We start from the raw sequence: 19492 nt of genomic DNA on the forward strand, positions 1-19492 counted from the left end.
TGTAATTGATAGGCTATAAAATAAACATCAAATCCTGCAAAAAAAAATGCCCAATCCCTGGGAATGGGACTTGCATATTTTAACCATGCTCACAGATTGCTCTGTCTGGCTGCAAGTCTCCTTGAAATACAAATCTTCCCCCTCCTAGCTCCGAGCATGCACTGTGTTCACGGGCTGCCAACCTGACCCAAAGCATTAAAGCAAAGCTTTGGTACGAGGCAAAGAATAAAAAAAACAAGGAATAGGTAAAAAAAAAAATTAAATATAAATATATATATTTATATATAGCAGCTGGATTTTTAAAAGGCCCAGCTAAACTCGCAGCTGCACGGCAGCACGTGGAGCTGTGCAAGCTCAGCTAATGATAATTAAATCTCCTGCTGCAGGGGTGAACAGCAATTTCGCGCTAGGTCTGCTGCCCGGGATGAGAGCTCTCCCGGGAAAAGCCACGGCAGCAGGGAGAGGCCAGAGGGTCGGAGCAGGGAGACGCTCTGCTCACTTCCCAGGCAACACCCAGGAGCGCCGGAGCTGGCGCTGCTCTGCCCAACTCCTTCCCGAAAACGGCATCTCCGAGCTAAATAATACATGGCAATCCCGGGGATAAATGACAGGCGGAGGGGCAGGAAGGCAGTGCCAGCTGGATGCAGGCAGGCAGCAGCCCCGGGGCAGCCCGGCTCATCTGCGAGACCCCGCTGCAGAGGGGGGTCCCCACTGCGGCACCCCCGGGTCATCGGGGGAGGACGGCTCAGCGCTGGGCTGAGCTCCCGGGAAAGCACCTGACCTGACTGCAAAGTGGCTCCTTGCATCCAAAGGCAGGGCGTTCCTGGGAAGCAGCCTTGGGAAGAGGCTGCGGGACCAAAGAGCTGCTCTTTGAATGCCGGACGAGTCCCCGGTGTTGACCAAAATAGACTCTTTGCCCAGCTACCGCCCGGCTAAATTTGGGCCCCAGCCTCCTGGATACGTGGAGGCAGCACAGGGCCATTAATTAGCCAGATCTCTTATGTCACATCAGAAATGCTTCACCATGGCAGGCAGGGACACAGCCCTGCCAGGAGCCTGCTCTCACAGCTCCCGAGGAAGAGGATGGTACGGAGGTGACGCTCCGTTCTGCCTGGCTGCTGGAAGAAGAGACTTGAGACAAACCCCAAGTCCTGGCCACTTGTGAGCATTGAGGATTATTTGCCAGACAGGCTATTGCTCTGACCTCTGTGGTGGCTGGTTAGTAGGAGCAGCACAAGAGATTAAATGACAGCAAACTCACAATTTCTGCGGGTTTTATCCTTTTTTCCCATTTCAGCAGTGACTTGGAAATAGGCCTGTTTATACAGGTTAAAATTCCCCATGGGTCACAGACTACCCAAACTCCCCAAAAATTGCCAGCATCGGCCTGAAGTGACCAAAACACACACACGGATGGACAAAACTGGACTTCATTCCGAACGATGCTCGGGGTTTGTGCAGCCATGGACACCCCCACAGACTCCCTCCAGGGTTCCACCTGGGATCCAGCAGCACACCAGGATCCATTATAACAGAGCATCACACTTAAGAGCATTTGCTGAATCATTCACTCCACCTCCTGTATTTAATTTCTCCATGACACACTAAATACCTTCCCTTCCTGTCCTAAAGAGCTGTGGGGTGCATTGGGGGGAGTGAAAATGGTTTTGGCTCTGACTTGATGCTCAGCTCTGCAAGGAAGTTGTTCATTTGGAATTCCCTGTTGAACACCAAGGTAAGACAGATCAGTGCCAACCCTAGAGGGATAAATAATAGTTTAGAGATGACCACAGGATCTCTTGTTGAACATTTCCACCCGTGGCTGGCAAAGGATGAATCACTGAGTGTTTCCCTACCCCTCTGAAAAGAGGAGAAATGGAGTTTTAAGAGAATAATGCTTCATAACACTAGGCATGCTGTTGGATAAGGAAAAGACAAGGCAGAAGCCAAGAGCTGATAAAAGCTACAGCTTGTAATTCCATTGCACCTTCTCTACTCAATAAATGGGTTTCAGTCAGAGCATCTCTTCCATCCAACCCAAAAAGGACCTGAAGGGTGAGTTGATTGCATTGATCGTGCATGCATTTTCCCGGCAGGGAAACTGGCCCGGTCCCTCGCTGCTCCTGTCCAAAGTACTCCACTTACTTATTACGGGAATATCGCCAGAGACTCCGGGGCCAGGGAGCGGGACACCACGGGGAATTCATTGCTCTCTGCGTGCTGGGAACGTTAAGTGAGAAGGCAGAGCAGGGGGGTATGGCAGCGGCTCAGCTCAGCCTTTCCCCCATCACAGCCCCTGCCAGCCCATCACTCCTGCTACGGGTTTTGACAGCCCTGTGGGATCGTTCCCAGGTCTCCTGCAGGGAGAGCAGCGCAGATCTGCTGGGACAAACTGCCTCACGCAGCTCCTGTCCCCCACAGCCAGCACTCAGTCCTGTCACTCCTCACACCTTACACGGGCATCCTCCCCTTCCTCCCCAAGCAAGAAACTCCCTCTGCAAGAAATTCCCTCGATCCCTACTCACAGCTGTGACACCGCTCAGGCGTCCAGCCCCGAGCCAAACCATCTCTTCTGCTGCTCCCAGGCTGCCCACTACTATAGAGTCAGTTGGTGTGCCCACCTCCATCCCTAAAACCCTACATCTCTCCCTAAGGAAGAATGCACATCACTGGGATGCAGTGCCAGACTTGGTACAAAGCACAAAGTGTCTCAGGAAGATCAGCACTGCCACAGGGATGCACTGGCTGGAGGGCACTGCTGTCCTAAACCAGCACAGGGTGAGCATCAAACCCCAAAACAAGAGCAAAAGGCACTGCACAAGACACGTCTGTGTCCAGCTGTCATGCCCTCTGTCGTCAGCCGTCTGGTTGTGTCCTGCCCTAAGGGACGGCACACGTGTCCGGGAGGTGGGAATGGGACACCCCAGGGCAGCACCAGCCTCCCTGCTCTGCTGCAGGAATGACAGGCAGGAGGCAGGGCAGGCTGGCAGCTCACAGCAGCACTGCCCAGCCCGGGGAGATGGGTCGAGGTACCTGGGTTTGCTAATTAACCCCGAGGCAATTCCCTGCCCACACAGCAGCGCTCCTTTAACAGAGCTGCCTCCACCTCTCCCGGCAAGAGGCTGAGCCGTGCCTTGCCGGAGTGTCTTCGAAGGAGAAGGCTATCAGCTCCAAACAGCCGAGACCTTTAGCTCAAATCCATTAATCCTCTTTATTAAACCCAGGTCACCTCTGAGTCCTGGCAAATTAACCAGCATCTCCCCACTGCAAGTACATCAAGAGGAAACGCGCTGTACAGCGCCTGTAATTTTCATGGACCAGGGCTCCGGGGTCAGAGGGCTCCCCGGGCTCCACTCTCTGCCTTTGTCAATTTAAAAGGGAACATCGGCTTGCGCTTGTATAAATTACGGGAGAGGCAGAGCGGGGCCCCGGGGCGGTCGCAGGGCACTCTGCCGGCTGCAGCCGGGCCACTGGCTCCTCTCCTGCCCGAGGATGGGAGCGGGGGATGACAAGATCACAAGCACTGAGTCCCCTGGGGGGATAAAATGGGGCTGGGGACATCCTCCAAACAGCTGGGCAGCCGTGGTACCGTGCTTGGCATCCTCCAAGGCTACCTTGGCCACGGGCCTTCTTGCTGCCTCTAATAAATGGCACATCCCTGGTGCCAGCCCAGCTGGGGAGCAACAGAAAGGGAGACTGGAAGGGCTTCGCTCCAGCTCAGAAGTGGGTGGAAAATTGTTCCCTTGTTGCCTGAAATTTCACCATTTGAAACATCTCCCCCTTTCTGCGCTCTCCTGTTGGAGCCACTCTACTCTGAATACTCACCAAGCCAGCACCAAAGCGAGAGCGGCTCTATTTCTGAAGAGCCAAGGACATTTAGCTGGGCTGGGGAAGACCTGGGGCCAAATCCCTTATAAAAACTAATTATACACCCAGCAGAAGAGCTGCAAAAACGAAAGCCAGCCCAGCCTGGCCTGAGGAAGAAGGATTCTGTGTGGGCTGGGGGATGAGGGCAGCACAGGGACTGCAGGTCACAGCACTCCCTGGGATGAGCCTCCTCCTGCTCCTAAAAGCAGTATCCTCAAGACAAGTGAACTTTCCAGAGAGCCAAGCCAAGAGTGCTCACACGTTCTGTGAGTGAAGATGACGAAAAAGACATTTTTCAAGGGGGGAAAAACATGCAGGAAAATTTCCAAGCAGGTCCATAAGAGCTATAAGCATCACACCTATTCCCCTGAGACAACTCCACACATGGCACTTCCCAGCACTCTCTCCATTCACAGCTCTACCACAGGGCTATAAATCCACTGGCTTTGGCTGAAGTTGCTCTGGTTTTACAGCAGCTTAAGCCAGCAGAGAGTGAGCTGGGGAACTGTGATCCAAACACTGGGGTGCTCACCCTTAACTCAGTCCAACGGCATCAGGGGTTTTCAACCTGGGTTGGAGTTGAAGGTAGGATTAACACCCAGCATCTTCAATCTCCCAGCCATCAGCTTGTATCCCAGCTTTAGTTTTCTACTGAAAACATCATTTCTTGCTCTATTTAATCACCGCAAGGTCATTTCAGTGACAGTTGCCAGCATCCAAGCCAAGGAACCTGAGGAGCAGAGCCCTGTCCTGCCGACCAGATAAAAGGAGGAGATGCTGGGTTTCATTTCCTTGTTTTCAATTGAGAGGTGCCCACCTCGGTGTGCAGATTAAGGTGTGGGTGGGCCGATGTCAGCCCCCCGTGGGCTGAGATGGGAAGCTGCCGCTTGCTCTGCTCATCAGGAGCCCCGAGGAGAGAAATTGCATAGTTCTCCCTGCGGCCCTCTGCCCACCTCGAACCAATTTCTGCTCCTTTTAATTCAATTCAGCTCCTCCTGACCTTGGCTGGCTGGAGTTGCAGAGTTTCTCTCAACAGATAGCACCAATTACAGAGGTGTGAAAATGGAAGGCTTTCAATTCGGAGAACAAACCCAAGAAACTGGGACTTTATTGAACTGAGAAATGGGGGGTGGGAAAGGGGGAGCAGGCAGGGGCACGGGCTCGGAACTATCACCTGTGCTCGCTCTAAAAACCAAATGCCGTGGTTGTTCCCTCCGTGGGGGAAGGTGAAGGCATTCCCAGGGGCTGGGATGGCAAATGCCACGAGAGGCGCAGGTTCAGGTGTGCAGAGGCAATGGCACCCGGGGATGAGGGACACAAAACCCCTCGGCTGCATCCCCGGCTCACGCCTCGCTCGTTAGCAGCTCCGAGCCGGCACGTTCACGTGCAGCCCCCGACGGGCTCATTCCAACCCCTCAAAATCAGATCTGACAGATCTGACACGAGCTGAGTTTGCTTCCCCGCAGCAGATCCAGGCTGGATTGACTCTGCAGCATCTGCAGCCCGATCCGTCCATTTGGCACAGCGGCACCTCTGTCCACACCACGCTGTCTGTCCCCCCACAAAGCCAGTGCCAGCCAAGGACTGCGGGTCAAGCCTCTGCAGACCCCAGTGGCAGCACAAGCCCAGTCAGATCCAGGTGGGAGGGCTCTGGAAGGATGGCAGAGCTGACTGCCTCAGCAGAGAGATCAGCACACGGACAGACTGTATAAAAACTGCACAGTACAGCCTGTGATGATCAGAGAGTCCCCAGACAAAAGCGGGAATGTTCAGTTCATGGGAAGGAGGCAGAGATAAGCACTTCCCTGGGCTGAGCTCACTGAAGCTCTTTGCCCAACATGCCCTGATGCTAAAAAAAAAAATAATAAAACTAAAGTAAGAAGTCCTAGATGCCTAGGATAGAAAATGGGGTTACTCTCACGTGAAACAGCACCACCGAGTATGGCCCCCACCATCTCTGGATACCTCCAGGTACCTCCTGGGCTGCAAGGATGCAAAAAAGCCTCCCCCAGACCTGAAAACTCCCTTCCCCAGTCCTGTCTCCACCTGACTGGTCAGACCACCTCCATCAGCACAATGCCCATGTGCCAACCAAACCCAGGACCTCCCCTTTGATCCCAGACAGTTTAGACTTCTCCTCACCCCTGGAGGGTTCAAGGCCAGGGTGGACAGGGCTTGGAGCAACCTGGTCTAGTGGAAGGTTGCCCTGCCTATGTCAGGGAGGTGGGATGAGATGGGCTTTAAGGTGCCTTCCAACCCAAACCATTCTGTGATTCAATGATTCCCTACCCTGATGAGGAGAACCTCACGCTGCAAAGCTCTGCCTCTTCCAGACCAGCACACGAAGAGCAAGAGGGTCCTCTCAGTCTGAATTTTGGGCAAGTGCCCGTCTGGTTGGCACATCTGAGCTGGCTCAACATCCCCTTTTCAGAGTCTCAGAGCTGGGGGGCCACCAAAATGAAGAGGTGGCTCTCTCGTGCCTCTGTCCCAAGAGCTGCCACGACTTGTCAGGACTCAGAGTAGCTTGGAGGTGTGTGGTTTCAAAGCCAGTGCAGCACCTCCTGCATCTCCAGCCAAGCTGTGACCACAGCTCCACCGGCACTGCCCATAAATCCTCCAGCCCGGTAAACAGCCGAATTACGTCGCCCCGCCATTGCTTAGCTGCTTTTGACACTAATTGCTTTGCGGAGTGTGTGCAACTGGCAACACCTTATTAAAAGTGAAATATATTATACTGTCCACTTATTGCAGCTTTATAAAGATAAAGTATCCCGAGGATACGGAAGGGCTGGCAAAGGCATCGGCTCTCGGCCTCGAGCGGCCGGCGGAGGCTGCAGCGCACAAAGGCAACACGGGGCAGGCACTGGCGGGGCAAATTCATGCTCTCCTTTAAATTCCAAAGAGTATTTCCATGTGGAGACCAGGAGCGCGCTTGAGAATTTCTCCTCTGTTCATCTCCCGCTTTCAGCTCAGAGATCATCGTCCTCAAACCTCAGGGGAAGACAGGCAAAGGTGCAACGCCAAAGGGCAGGGGGGGTCAATCACGTGCTGCCCTCCTGCCAACTTCGAGAGGAGCAGAGGGTGCCTCTCAACTTAAAAATCAGACTAATCATGAATTCGCATTTTCCTACCCCCAAACATCGCTGCCTGAACTGTGGTACAGCCTCTCCTGTTGGTGACACTGAACGGGGCATCCGTGGCTCTGACAGTCACACAAGAGCAATCCCAAGAGCCCTGTGATGCTCCACCTCCGTGCCAGCCCAGCACAGGGATTTTAGCACCCCATGTGTTGATCCTGCACTTTCTCCTGCGTTTCTCAGAGGAGGAAGCCAAACCCCACTGCTTCACAAGGAGAAACGTGCAGAAACCTCCACTTCAGATTTGGAGCTACAGCAAGGACACGTCTTTTAACACGTGTCTCTGCACATGCCTCAGGCAAGTCATTTTCCCTCTTTATTCCTTGGCTTCCCTGTCTACAAAAACAGGTACAACGAAATTTCTCTGTGAAGTGTTTTAAGATCTACTGGAAACAACCACTGTGCAAGAGTGAGACCTGATAGCACCAAGTCTCAGTAATAAACGTTTTGATCCAGCCCCCCCTGGCCTCGTCTCACCAGGTAATTTTGGAAGAATTTTGGGTTTATTTTGAATTGATAGGCTATTTCTGGTTGGGAACATGACAGACAGGAGGAAAGCAGGCACAGGGGATGCCATCAAAGGCACTTCTGCAGCCTGCAGTGCTCACAAAGAGGTGGCAAGCAGGGAGGGCACAGAAAACCCACCTACCTGGGGGGAAAATCAGCTTTTGGGGACCTATTTTCAATAAAATGGAGATATTCCTCAGGTACATCACAGAATTTATGACATCTATATCTCTCCTGGACCATGGAGAGCACAGATGCTCTTATTTATCACGTAGTGGTCATCTCCCATGTGGCAGAGACAACAGACCCACCTCCCACCAGCCCACGTGGTGCAGAAACATTGCCTGCATCATGCTTGGATTCCTGAAGGAAACTGCATGTCCTAAGCAACAGATTTCAAATAACCAGAGTCTTTGGTTCAACAAGTTCAAATCCGAGCAGGATCAATACCTTCTCACTCCTGAGGTATCAGCAGGTAATTGGGTATCGTGCAGTGGTGAGTAACCTAGTTTGCTCAGAAACTGCAAACTTTAATCTTCATCCATTCCTGGTACATAGAATAGCGAGGGAGGAACAGATCAAAGGAGAACAGATCAAATTCAGCTGCATTTGGACCCAGATTGCAGAAAAAAGGACTCATTCTTAAGCAAAATGGCTCAGGCTTCTAAGGTTCAACATCTTGAGGGGACTCAAGTACAACAGAACACTGGGAATTTTCCATCTCTCCAGTGCGGCCCCAGCACTGCCTTCCTTGGGTTTAGGCTGCTCCTGACACCCCGACTTGGCACCAGAGCCCTCTCCAATTTCACACAGCAGCATCTGAGCACCCCGGCCTCTCCAAACGTCTGTGTCCTATTTCAGCTCATGGACTCCCACCCCAGCCCTCTCCCCACTGTCCCTTTCCCAACCCTGCCACGCCCATGGCACCAGCCCTGCTGTGACCTCTGGTGAGGGCGAGGAGACACTCCAAGCTGGAAGGTCCCACCTGGCTGTAGGAAGCTGCCACATCAGCCATGTAAAGGAGAGGCAGCGAGGTAGAGAGAGGGCAGAGAGAGCCAGAGAAGCACCGGGGGCAGCAGAACGACCTGTGTGACAGATTTCCCTGCCCATCAAAGCTAACTTTGCTCAGAGGTTTTGACATCTGATTAATTACGTGGCGCTGGCTCCGCTCAAAAGCCCGAGTTTCCGGCAGCCCTCGCCTTTCATCCTCGCAGCGCTTGGCGGCCGATCCCGCTCCCCCGGTGCCAGCAGGGGAGGGGACGGCAGGAGGCTGGCTTTGCCAAAAGTCCTGGCCCATCCCTGGGAGGAAGGAGATAAGGAGGGCAAGGGACAGCTCGGGAAAGAGCCCCTTTGTCTGCGGAGCCTTTTGTCACCAGGAGATAGAAGGAGGCTGCGTGGCGCTGACATTTCGGTGACCAAATTAAAATGCGCCGCCACGGAGACTAAATGTCATTAGCCTCATTAGAAGTGATCGCATTAAAATAAGCGGCAACAACAACAAAAATAAAATTGAAGTGGAAATTAGCCAAAGCCGTTAAATAAAATAAATAAACGGGGAGATGCGGCGGGGACGGCCCAGCCGATGCCGATGGACTGGACTGCTGAGTTGGGAAGGAGCATGGTGGGAGCAGCCAAGGTCTCCATGGGCTCTGCTGCCACCCAGGAATGCGACAGGACAGGACCACTGGTGGTGTGGCCCCCAATGTAGCTGCCTGGTCAGGACAAGTCTATGGGATCTAAGTCTACGGGGTCTTTGGGGCTCCATTTCCAGACAGTTCCAGGACACACAGATGGACTTTAAGGACCTTCATGTCCATGTCCCCTGGGGCTGGTGCTGCAGGCAGTGCTTGATCAGCACCTCTGCACCACGAGAGATGAGCCCTGTGTGCGCTGCTCCAACAGGAAGGTTTTTTAGCAGCATCCAGGTTTCCCTCGGATGCTTCCCATTCAATTACTGGCCAACACCAAGTGCATTTGGTTTATGTGCTGTGACAGGACCGCCATGCAAGGTGGAAGGCTTGGTGAAAGAAGTGCTGCTTTGACCTTGTAAAGAGAGGAATTTTTCCTCTAGCCCCTCTTGCTATGCAAACGCCATTTCCTCTGGGGCGGGAGAAGTCATCAGAAGGCCCTTGCAAGATCCTGCTTATGACAGAGCAGATTTGAAAGCCCAGAGATCTCCTTCCCCCTCCTTCCCTTCTGTCAAAAATTATAATCATCATTTTCCAGCTTGCTGAACAATCAAAGTGTGGCCTATATTCGCTGGAGCTCCTTCCACATGCCGCATGCATAGCAACAAGTCCAGGAAACAAAAGCCAGAAGTAAACAGTTGGGTGAGAGGAGGCGAAGGGCTGGCAGGGGGACAGCAGAGAAACGCTGCTCAGAGAGCACGTGTGGGGCACAGGCAGCCTGGCTCAGCCCAGTCTCACCACTCTGGAGCTGCCCAGAGGGCCAGAGCCCCATGTGAAGACCTCTTCTTCCATCCTCTGCAGGGAGCATGGGAAGAAACACGCCTGGGAAGTTTGGTTAGTGGACATGGCAGTGGTGCTGCTGCATCAGAAGGAAGCCCAAGCCCTCCTGCTGCAGGTTCAGCTTGTCCTCATGCAGCTGAGGAGCCATGAGGAGCAATCCACGGGGTGAGCCACGAAGGACAAAGCCATGTGAAGCACAGGTAACCCCAGCTGCCCCCTGGGAAGCCCATATCCTCTGGATAACCAGCTCTGGTCAACACAACAGACACCCTCCATGGCTTTGCTGCCCAGTGGTCTGAGAGGACAAGGTCCAGTCCCAGCATCCCACCCTGAAGCACAGAGCCCTCAGGGAATCTTGCTGGGCTGCCCCTTCCCTGCACTTTGCATCCCTCTCCAGTCTCCAGAGCTGTCAATCCAGCACTTTTCACTAGCGCTGAATTCACAGAAAAGTAAACCTAAAAATATCTCCTCTTTTCCCCCCTTCCTTTGCCTCATCTCACACGTGTTCCGGGCGCACATGATTCTGCCGCACAGGCAACAGGTTCAACTTCCCCAAAACACCTCCTCCCAAGGAGGTGGCTCTCAACATCAGTGGGTCCCTGCAGGTATCTGAGTGTCCCAAACCACTGCCCCTGCCACCCCACACCCTCTGAGCCCAAGCTGGGACTAGAGGGAGAGCCCACCAGCTCCTGCTCAGCCAGACCCCAGGATACCTGGGTTCACGCATCCGTCAGTTCACAAGGGCAATGCACCCCCTGCCATTCCTACCTCTCCAAACCTAACAAGCCACCTTGCTTGGTCACCCTTAGGGGGTGATAACACAGCCCCAGAGCTTTTAAAACCAGGCAGGAAAGTGTTTCTTTCCTCTAAGCATGAAACGAAGAGGAGTTCCCTGGAAAAACCCACCCACGGAGCAGCAAGTGTCAAAGCCACCTCTGTTATGTGCTGTTGCTGCGTTGGTAATTATAAGTACCGTGCCTTCATTAGGGAGAGATGACTGGGAGGCAAGGAGATTTGCAGCAAAGCTGTTATTATTTTTAAGTTTAAACAAAGAGGAGAAGTGTGACAGCTGAGATCATTCCCCACCCTACACACACCAGCAGCCGAGAGCATCTCAGGGGATGTTCAGGCCAGAAGGGAAGGAGGTTTTGCTTAACTGAGGAGCACAAAGGACAGGGCTGCAAAACTGAGGGTGACCACAGGGTCATGAAGGATGTTACAGATAAAAACCCAGAAGTTTTCCTCTATCCTCACCTGACTGCAGCAAAAAGATCCTCCTGGATACTCTGCTCCCCCCCAAAATGTGCCGAGGTTCATCCACAGCTCCCCAACAGCCTCACTCAGCGACTTTGGTTTCCAACCAAGCAAAGCACAAACTTCAAATTGCATATTCAAGTGTAAAATACGAACACAGCTGTTTATGCAGCTCGAAATTCGCCATAACCAAATATTCAAGCCTTTGGAGAAGATTTTCAAAGGCGCCAGTTAAGGCACACAGCTCCCATCGGTGCCTTTGAAACGTTTCTTCCCTTTTCAGTTTTTCACAGGGATTCGCACCAGCAAAAGCTCCTCCACCCGGCCGTCTGCAACCTCGGAATGCACAAAGCAGAGGCTGTCAAAGAGAAGCTGCTGGAAAACGCAAAGCAAGGTTCAGCACTTTGGGGCATCCTGAAAGGCAGCTGCCGGAGCCACTGGCCCTGAAACCCGCAGCCCCCAGAGCAAATTGTTCTGGAAACTCACACCGTGGGGATTTGCACGGAGCGAGAGCTGTGTGTGCCTGGTCTCCCATCACGCTCCCTCCCCACGTCATCTGGGAATGACAGCAAGTGCTGCTCCTCCCCAGCAGAATAAAACATCCTCTAAGAGACCTATGCCAGCTTTCTCCCTGTCCCAAGAGCCGCAGGGCGGAGGAATCACCTTCTGTCAGGGAATCTACAACCCATGTGACAGGCAGAGGAGGAGCAGGCAGTGCTTTTGGGCTGATGCCCACCAGTGCGGGCTCCTCATCCTGCTGGGACCTCTTCCCCAGCACCTCTGACTCAGGGAGGACTGATGGCTGCAGTGCCTGATCCACACCTACCCCCGGCCTTCGGGAGAGCACAGAAAATCGCTTTAAGTCCCTCTTGCTCGTATTGAAATGGCACTAAAGCAGAACTAATGTGCTCCAGGTACTTATTCTCGGGCTTAGTTGCAGGGATCAGCAGCCCTCCACCACCCCCGCTGGAGAGAGGTGATGGCCACATCACAGGCTGTGGGGAACGTGTGTTCCTGCAGTAGGGACTCTCTTAGGAAGGGATGGAAAGGTGTTTTTGACACCTGGAATGCCTGTTTTGTAAATGCAGATGGGTTTTACAACCACCACCAAACGCAGGCTGCCCAAGCAAGGTTGGGGTTGCACAGACAGGATCTCTGGGAGGATGCAGAAAGCAGGTCCTGGGTGCAAGGGGTGATGGCAGAGCACTGGGGGACTCTCCAAGCTCTGCAAGCTTTATCTTGATCCCAGTGCTTGGGAGCAGCAAAAACCAGGATTGTCCATCTCATCCCGAGCTGCCAGATTTCTGACCTCTGAAAGGAGCTGCTGCCATGACAAGTAATTTCCCCAAGCCAGCAAGGCAGCGATATAAATGTCTGAAGAAGCTGATGAGCATTGATTTTTGCCACCTGTAGAGCCATGATGCCACACCATAACTGCAGATTAGCCAAATATACTCCCCCCAGCCCCAAATTCACTCTCCAGTGCATCACAGCCCACCTTCATCTCAAAACAGCAGCACCCACAATGCCCAGCAGTTCAAAGCATTTGCCAACAGCTTGACAATTAAATTACCCAGTCACCTCCCTGTCCTGCTGTGCTGGGCTCATTAAAAATCCTCAGCATCCTTCCCATCAGAGAACCCACCTCAGAGAGCAACCCATGTCCAGGAACCCGCCTCCCCCAAGGCACCGGGTGACAACAGCATTAAGCCTTCGAAATTATTTTAGATAGAAACTTGTCTTACAGAGAAATAAAAAGCTGCAGAGTAAGACTCTCTCTATGACCAGAGGGGTCAGGGTTTCATTATTGCATTAACCTTTCGTGTCTTTAGATTCCACAATAGTAAATTGGTAACGAGACGACATGAGCCCCAATGGGAAAAATGCATCTTTCCTAACAAAAATAAGAGAAGGGGGGAAGGACAGAGGTGGGAGCAAAAGAAAGAGGAAAAACTGGCAAATAAGCTATTACAGCTAATAATAACTTTGCGGTGCTATTTTCTGCAGGAGCCTTCAAGTTGTGATGTTTCCCTTCACTCTAATTACACCTTCTAAAAGCAGGTTCCCTTCTCACTTTAACCACCCCGCGCGAAACTCCCGCAGGATTCGGATAAAAACGGAAAGGGAAGGAGTTTGCACTTCAAAACAGCCTCTGCATATCCCAGGGGAGCGTCACCTGCGTAAAACACTTGGGATCACGCCCGCAAATAATAAACAGCCCCAAAAAACCACTTTGGGAAGGTGAAGGCTCCAAGGGGCAGCAGGGAACATCCGACTTCCCTCAGCCATCCATGACTTTGCCAACATGACTTGTGTTCCAGCCCACGGCAGTGAAACCATGACTGAAATCAATGCTGGGGCAGGCTGGGCAGGGAGGGAAAACATCCAACCTCTGCAAGCCTTGGAAAAATAAAAAGGATAGGAGATGTTCAAACCCAGTGCTTTGAGGCAGAGGGTGACCAGTGTGGGGCAAGAAGGCAAAGCACCAAGCAGCCCAGTGCATTGGAATATTTCCCTTCCTCTAATGCAGGCAGAAGGTTTCTGCTGATGGATTAAAGGCTGAACCCAGACGAGCAAAGTGCTGGGCTGGTTTGGTTCAGGGGACATGCAAACCAAAGCAGATATTGCTTCTTAATAGAAGTAAGAAGGGAAAGCTACAACTGCATAAATGCGGATCAAGAAGCCTCTCCTAAGTTAGCAGGGGCTTAAATGCACAGGCATTTTCCTTCCCTGGCACACAGAGGCCAGAGCCAGCCCAGGCCATGGGCCAAACAGCCACATCCCGAGGAAACTGCAGCAGGGCACTGGCAAACAGCAAATGTGCCGTGTCAGGTCCCTGCCAGCCCCTGCAGCTTAAGGACATCTTGATGACAGCCCATCAAGTGTCACACGTCCTCCCACTTGGCCTGCACGGCTGCCTTCCATCCACTTCTTTGCAATTTCAGCCCAGAGAACGTCGTGAAAGAGCCAAGGCTCTACTCAGCTCAGCGTTGGTGAGGCACATCTGCCCCCACACCAATCTTGCTCTGTCCCCTATCTTGCTCAAGAGCTTATTTTCAATAAAAAAAACCCTTTGCATTCACAAAATTCAGGCAGCTCTCGCAGCAGTCACACTATTATTCATCCTCGTGCTCACGTGCTAAACTCTAAGTGCACCATTTTGGTTTCAGGTGCTGCTGAGGAGCTCGAGGCTCTGCTGTCAGGGGTTCTCCCTGCCAGCCAACCAGCCAATGCTCTCCCCAGGGAACAGCACTGACCCCAGGGCTACCACACATCCCATGCCCCTGCAATCCCACAGACCATCAGTGGCACCCAGCCCCAGGCCAGGGACCCCTGTAGCCGCTGATCACTCCAGCTGCAGCGTGACAGCAGGATGTGGATGGTCCCATGGCAGAAGCCTCCACAAGCAAGTTTTAGCCCTCGTGTTCAGCACAGTTGTGGAAAGGGCTGCTTTCCAGCTGTGACAGAGCCAGCCTCTCCCCAGCCACACACACCAACCCCGCACAGCAAAACGCTGGAACTAAACCACGGGAAGCTGCTGAAATTCCAGCCGTGCCTCTCCCTGCCCTCCCGAGCCCAACAGAATTCTCGCCGGCAGTCAGGAAAAACACATGTTGGGTTAAGATCAGATCCGAGCCTGGCCGCCCATTCCCCATCTGCTTGCACAGGGACAGCAATCTTTTCAGCTGCTAAAAGTGCACATCATCATCATCATCACCATCAAAAACACCCCGGTGACTTCCTCCCCCCGGCGTTCAGCTCCGTGTCCTCCCCCACCGCCCTCCCGAGGATGCAGCGCAGGGCTGCGCTCGCTGCCCCGCGAGCACCAGCACGGAGCCGGCACCGGGTCCAACCCCGGCATCTCCCCCTTCATCCTCCCCCGGCAAGCCACGGGGACGAGGCCAACCCCCATTTCGGGAGCCACCTGCTCGGCTCGTGGAGGTTGCGGCGCCCACACGGTCCCCCCGGGTGCCCAGATCGGGGCGGGGGGGTCCATTTTCACTTTGCAAAAGCGGGCGAGGGGTCGGCACCCGAGTCTGCCCGGCAGGAAGCAGGGAAGCACAGGGAACAGCGTGACAGCTCTCAAACGAGAGAGGGCACAGCAGGTGCCCAACTCTGAAGGGAGAAAAAACTGCGTGACCCCACCATTTAGAGCCGAGGGGACGGACCCTGCCCAGCTGTGCGATCCCAGCTGCAGGGACCGGCACTGCTCGGGTACCAGCGGCTCGTTGCCCACCTGGGGGTCCAGCACGGCTCTCTAAAAACCCCCTCACTACTGTGAGCCCTGGGCAATTCCCTGCTGCAGAGCAACTCGCTGCCTGGCTGCGTGTGCGCGCCCGTGCGCAATGGGCACCAAGTCCGGGTCCCCCGCGCACACCCCGCTCGGCTTTCCCACCCTGCGAGCCCACAGCCCCCCCATCCGCCGGAGAAAAAGCTCTTCGCGCTACCTGGGATGAAGAGCAGGGCAGTGGTGGCCGTGAAGACGATCCAGCAGGCAGGATGGTACATCTTGGAGCTGCGGTAGGCGAGCGGCTGATTTGCTTGCTGCTTGCTGCTGCCGCCGCTGCTTTCGTCTGCGCTGAATTCTGAGCAGGTTTAAATCCAATGTTTGCAGAGGGAGGGAGACTGAGTTAGTGAGCTGGAGAGAGAGAGAGAGACGGGAGCAGGCAGTCAGTGTCTCTGCTTTCCCCTTGCACACGCACACACACACACACACAACTAGCAGAAGGAGCACCAGGCTCCGTGCGTGCACAGGGAGCGCAGACCTCCTACCAGGCACCCATTGGTTCAGGATGCTGACTGACACACGCACACTTGCTCTTCTGCGGGTTTCACTCCGCAGCCAGGGAGTTAAATGCAGGCATCGACCCCCCGAGCATCCCTCCCAGCACCAGCTGGTGCCCGGGATGGAGGGAGCAGCCCTGCACGGGGACAGGCACAGTCCCACCGACTCCTCCTGCACCAGCCGCCTGCAAAGCGGAATTTTTTGTCCCTCACCCTGGAGCCGAGTGGTGGGGCAGCCCCAAGCTCACCCTGCTCTCTGCTCCCCTCCCTGGGAAGGCACCAGCAGCTCTGCCTGCTGCTGCAAGGCAAACCAGGGAGCAATCCAAGCTTTTTAGCATGAGTGGGTGTTTTTCGCACAAAATCTCTGAAGCCGAGAAGCAATCTTGCCTGTGCATCCCAACCAGAGACATATTTTCCCTTCAGCAGCTCACAGAGCCCCCAAAAGATGTCGAGCTCAGGGTACCTGCTCCTACCTGAGCAGACCCCCTAACTTGACATCGTCCTGTTCCCACCCAGGCCAAGGAGTTTTCCTCAGGTTCTCCTTCCAGTCGGCCACAGTTTTCCCCACGATCCCTCCTGCCCCCCAGATCTCCCCTTGGCACCTTACCACGCCCCTGCTGAGCCCTGAGCATCCCCAGTGCAGGGCATCAACAGCTGCCCCTGCCATGTCCCTTCCTCCCATGGCTACCCCCACATCAAAGCATTTGCCAGCAAGGGCTTGAGTTTGCTGCATTGCCAAAAGAAACAAAAACAGGTTGCAAAGGTAAGCTTCCCAAAGAAACAGCACTTATTTTTGACATTTTGTAAACAAAAAGATGCTTCTTATTTTGCATTCATTTACTTATTTTGCACTCACTGTGTTAAACTCTAAGCATTTTTTAACGCTTAAAGTAATATGTTCGGTTTTGTTCAAAACAATCTCCTTCCCCACCAACTCAGGGCTCAAGGTCTTTTTTTTAAGTTCCAGGCCAGCCCAAGAGCACTTTCAGCCCAATACTTTGGACTTCCAGCTAACCCACCACAGCTTTTTGGCACCAGCGGCCACAAACTCCTCCACATCCCACATCCCAGGGTTTCATCTGCTCCTCATCTTAGTGTCTGTGCCATTCTACCTGGGCATGCTCTCACCATCCCTGGATGCCCAAGACACACCACTTTCCTGGATTCTTTTCCCTCAAGACCCCTTTTTGCATTAAACCATCATCACAGGGAGTGTCTGGATAAGGGACACTGCATTGGGTGTGCACAAATCCCAAAGGATGATGCATCCACACATTAATTCCCCCAACCTGCTACAGACCTGGGACCAGAGCAGCCACCAAACACCTGGCATCCAAATCCAGCCACAAAACCCTGATCATTCCCCCTCCTTCCTGTCTTTCTTTCCCCCATTTCTCTCCCCTACTTGTTTCAGCTCAACGCAGACTAATCACAGAGACGGCCACCACATCCCCCTCCATGCACATCCCTCTTATCCTGCATTATCTCCATTCAAAGCAGCACCAGAAGGAGCAGGAATAGTGGGTTTGGTGCACAAAGCCACATCCATCATGCTCTGGAAGGAGTTCCCTCACCCAGCAAGGGATGGAAGCCAAGCACACACCACCAGGACAAACGTTCTCCAGCTTTTAGCCACTAATGGCTCTTCATTTTCTGCTCTGTATGACTGAACTACAAGTTTTAACTCAACCATATTCCCACATTATCTGCTGTCCCATCACCTGCATCTTTAGGAATATGCTGAAGGAAACATGACTAAGGACTGTGCTCCTTTAAAAGTTATGTTGTTTGCAGTAACCCTGACCTCAGAAAGAGCTAAATCATCTGATTTTTGCACAAGCACTGAGCAAAAACCAACAAGCCCAGTGTCTCCCTCAGCTTGGGATGAGGATGGGATATTTCTGTCCTGAATCTCCCTTTAATTGACACCCCAACAGCCGCCATCAAGTGAATTTATCCTTTGCTTCATAAGTATTTTGGGAAAACAGCTGCAAGAAAGCATTTGGGATTTCCCAGGGCTGCGAGGTATGTGGCTGCATCCTTCAAGGCCAGCCCAGGGCAGGGACATCTGTGCCCTGAGGGGACTGAGCAGCTCTGGGGCTCAGCTGAACCCTCTGGCTGCAGCTCGTTCTCCCAAACCCACACAGCGAGCTCTGAATCCACCCAAGGCATAAAGAAATAAAGTTATCCCAGAGAAACTAAAGGAAACGAACAAAGAAATCATTTCCAATTAACAGAAATGTTTGATGGACTCAGAACAAACATGTTGCTCTGCTTTCAAAACCTGAGTTGAAAAGCTATATTTGGGTAAATTTCAAAACAACACATTCTTACTTTTTTTTCCCCTCCCACCACAGTTTTTCCCATATGCTTTTTTTTTTTTTCCTTTTTTCACCTGGCAATGATTATTACCCAAATCCAGCACACACTTAGCTGCTCTCCTTACATCTATTTTGGCCAATTAGGCTGGCACCCAAATTGCCAAGTGCAGGTCTGAGGGTGACCTCGGACCAGACCTTTGGTGCATTGATGCCTTTACCTTCCCATCTGCAAAATGGGAACAAACGTGCTTTGATCAGGCAAACAAATCCCTCACTGCTCACCAGCTTTGCAGGACTGACCAGCCACTGGCCTGTTTCGTTTGTTTGATTTCCAAGACACATAATAAAAAGGTGTATAAATATGTATTTAGCTGGTGGAGCTTTTCTGGGATATTTGGGGTTGTTTGCTTTTCGGTATCAAGCAGAGAATCTAAAATGCATATTTAGATTTGACAGGCAGCACCCAATCTGAGAGGAGACATTATGGTCCGCTGGGCACATTTAGACATGATTTTTGTGTGTATTTTGAGAGGTTTTTTTCCCCAGCTGTCTCAATGCATATTCACATCTGGGACCAGACTAGTCTCTGGGGGAAATAACACATTTCCAGCGAAGCAGAGGTTTCCTCACCCTCTCCTTGTGCAGCCAGGGAGAGGGGGGCAGAGCACCCCAGAAGCAGGAGCACAGGGCAAGGAGCAGCCCTGCTCCCATCACAGATGCTCCAGCGTGATGTCCAGCCACGCCCCCCCAGGTCCCAGGCACCAAAGCAGCCTCCCCTGGGGTGATCCCAGCTGGTGGACGTGATCCCTCCACAGAGTCCTGCATGACCACGCACACACAGCTCTGTCTCCCTGCTCCTCCGGGCCCCGAGGCCACAGCCCTTGTCCTGGCCACCTGCCCACCCTCCTTCCCAAACCCAGCATCCCACAGCCTGTGCACCCACCTCCACGGAGCCCCCTAACCCAGACCAGTCCAGGGGAACTGGATGGCACCTCTCCACAGGGCTGGGGCTTTGCAAGGAGCCCCAGTGCTGCCCTGATGGGTGTCTGCTCCCCTCAGACTGTGGTGAGCAGGAAGGGAAGCAGGAGGGCTGGGGTGGGCAGGAGGGGAAGCAGGAGGATTGTGGTGGGCAAGAAAGGGTGCAGGCGGGCTG

General features: G+C 53.2%; 1 long non-coding RNA gene across 1 annotated transcript in view; it reads right to left on the bottom strand.

Annotated features, from left to right (window-relative positions):
* Window positions 1–1612: 1612 nt before the first annotated feature.
* Window positions 1613–19492, bottom strand: part of LOC115307697 — a 51255-nt gene continuing 33375 nt past the window's right edge. The window contains exons 3-4 of the long non-coding RNA XR_003916035.1: window positions 15682–15872; window positions 1613–1720 (exon numbers count right to left, since the gene is read on the bottom strand). This is a non-coding gene — a long non-coding RNA (uncharacterized LOC115307697). The remainder of the gene's footprint in view (window positions 1721–15681; window positions 15873–19492) is intronic.

The sequence above is a fragment of the Manacus vitellinus genome, unplaced genomic scaffold (genome assembly GCF_001715985.3).
Source record: "Manacus vitellinus isolate BGI_N305 unplaced genomic scaffold, ASM171598v3 scaffold_41_pilon, whole genome shotgun sequence".
Classification (NCBI taxonomy): Eukaryota; Metazoa; Chordata; class Aves; order Passeriformes; family Pipridae; genus Manacus; species Manacus vitellinus.